The following is a 3,076-nucleotide window of genomic DNA, read 5'->3' on the forward strand; positions in this document are numbered from 1 at the left end:
AATGGGGTCAGAATATTGAATGTGGTAGTAGTTCTTAATCAGAGCCCTCATGATCAGTGGCTTAGCTATGGGTTGTGGCACCCGAGATGCATCTATTCTTGAAACAATTACGTGTGGAGCGGGAAAATATGCACAAATACCACTAATTAATTTTGGTTATAATGAAGTTGAATTTCTATCTTTAATTGATCTTTCAAATGACTATTTGTGCTGAGAAACACGCAAAAATTTTGCCTTTCATCGCTTGGTGGAGATGCAGAATCAATAATGAATTGGTCAATTTGGCAGCCCCTGGCACCCAGGGCATGTGCCCCCATCGCTACCCCACTGCTCATGATATGAGAAAGTCCAGTCTAGTGACTGAGCTCAAACCATCTCTGATCACTACAGGTCCTGAGCCCGGTCCTGAGACTGCCCCTTCCCTCTGATCATCATGAAATATTTAGTGACCACCAATGCTCAGAGAGGGTAGGTTGTGGTTTTAACGTTTGGGTTTTAAGATAACATCTTTAGTGGGCTATTCCATTTAAAATCCACACTACCCCTGTGGAAGATTTTGGAAATATCTGCCACAGGGTGAGTATGAATTTCAAATGGAATGAGCACATTAGGCAGTTCCATTTGATTTTCATACACCCCCTGAGAAAGATTCAACCTGAATCTTTCCCTGAGGGAGAGTGAGTTTCAAATGGAGTTGCTAATGTGTTAATTCCATTTGAATTTCATACTTCCCCTGTGGGAGATATTTCCAAATCTTCCACAAGGGTAGTGTGGATTTTAAATGGAATAGCCCATTGAGGACCCATCAAGGCTCAAAAGCTGAGCTATGTGGTAGTATATAATTAAAAGATTGGAGAACTTCAGGGATACTAGGAAAGACGCCATTTATAGCCTCTTGTTGACGCCCCGAAGAAAGCGGGACCCCTGGGGTACCAGAGTTATGCCTTTTCATGGGCCTGAGTTGTCATAACAGTAACACTTCTAAGACCAGTGCCTCATTTAGGGAATGAAGCCATCTGTAGCCTCTTGTCAGTAGCCAAGCCATAGTGTGGAAAGGAAATTTACGCCACATGACAAAAACTGAAAGAGTAAAGCGCCTTTTTGACAAAAAATCAGTAAGGCAAGGAAATAGTGGCAAGGGGCCCCTTTTCCACCAAAATTCACCCCGATCATTGGCCAAAATAGTGTAATAAACACATTATTTTTGTGCGCTATGTGCACAATTTGTCTCAATAAAGCCATTTTTGAAGGTTGAAGACTTGACAAATACAGTCTCTCTAAAAAAAAGGGATACCGTAAACGTTCGCCTAATGGCGCACCTGAGTTCTTTTGGCTTGGGGTAAATTTCATGTACAAATAGAGAGCTCCCTCCTCTAAAAGTCCCAACAAGAATTATGGGTACATGCCCTTATTTGCTGGTGGGATTTTTATGAGAGGGCATTTTTAGTTTGTGTCTAAAATTCCAGTTATGTCAAGGGAGCCCATAGTGCCATTAGGCGAACATTTACGGTATGTATATATCCCACCAATAATACCGGGTCAAAATAAAGCAACTGGGAATTTTGTTTTCTTCTTTGACCCCAAAATTGGTTACATCTACCTCTTGTTGACAAACCTTTAGGGAAATAATTTTAATGTGTATATAAGAAATATGGACCTATATATAAACACTACCTCAAACCAATGAAATATCAATTTGTATCTGGTAAAAGCAATATTATTAATGCTGAAATCCTTTTGTATATTGTGATTGCAATGATATGAATATTTTTATGGTAGAAAATTTTATAGAAGTAGTAATAAGAAGCCACAATGTCAGAAAAGCGCAGCACTATAAACTGTTTGAGTTGACCAAAATATTATTTAGTTTACTAGTATTCAGAAACCTAGCACAATCATAACCAATTAGTTTTGATCTAACTGTTTATTACTTTATAAGGATAAAAGTTCAAATTCAGTATATCAAAGGTTGAGAGCCAGAAAGTCAGAACTCATAATGGCCTGCTCCTACAAAAATGAGCATAAAGTCGTCAGGGCACTATAGAAGATACAGTCCATTAAGGGATCTAAAATGAGCGTTTATTAACGTTTACGACAGTATTTTTTGTGGGACATGAGAGCACCTCAGACCTATCGAATTGCATTCTGAATACGAAGCATGTCTTTCTGATATCAAATAATTTTCATTTTTGAAAATCACAATATAATACAAATTTTATGACAAATTATAAAAATTTGATATTTTTCAAATTTTTGATATTTAACAGTCCTCAAGTAAATTATATAAATCTAATGATATATTCTTAAAGTGTATGTAGCAGGGAGGAAAAGCCGACGGTCAATTGAAAATGTTGACCTTTCATATTGAAGATATAGATTTTTTTCCCAAAAAGACCTAATTTTTTTTGGTGTTTTGGGAAAAAAACCAATTGATCGTCAGCATTTCATCCCACCTACATACACGTTAAGTATAAATCATCAGATTTATAAAGTTTACTTTAGTACTGTTAAATATCAAAAATATCAATTTTAATGATTTGCCATAAAATGTGTATTAAATTGCGAATTTCAAAAACCAAAATTATTTGATATCAGAATGACATTCTTCGTATTCAGAATGCAATTCGATATGTCTGATGTGCTCTAATGTCCCAAAATAAATACTGTCCAAACGCTCATACCCCAGCCCTTAAACATGACAAAATTCAATAAAAAACAAAAGAAATTCTGGAGGAAATATTGATTTGCGGGTTATGATTATGTATATATATAAGTGCTCTATAGGCCACTGTTGTAATTTTGTTCAATTAACAGAACATATTTCTGATGGTATAAAAATCTCAATACTTATAAAGAACAGTAGCGGGGTGAGGCTGTGAATCAGGAAAATGCCCCTTTAAGTTATTAGTGCTGTATTTTTCTGACATAGGAAGCATATATGTAAATGTTATGATTAACTTTTTCTGAATGTAATGTTCTTTCCGTGAAATGAAAGAGGTAATTGTTTTAATATATGTGTAGCTACTGCACCACATGGTCCATAGAGCCCAAAGGCAGCAAATTTGAAATTGGGGGC

The sequence above is a fragment of the Amphiura filiformis genome, chromosome 1, assembly GCF_039555335.1.
Source record: "Amphiura filiformis chromosome 1, Afil_fr2py, whole genome shotgun sequence".
NCBI lineage: Eukaryota > Metazoa > Echinodermata > Ophiuroidea > Amphilepidida > Amphiuridae > Amphiura > Amphiura filiformis.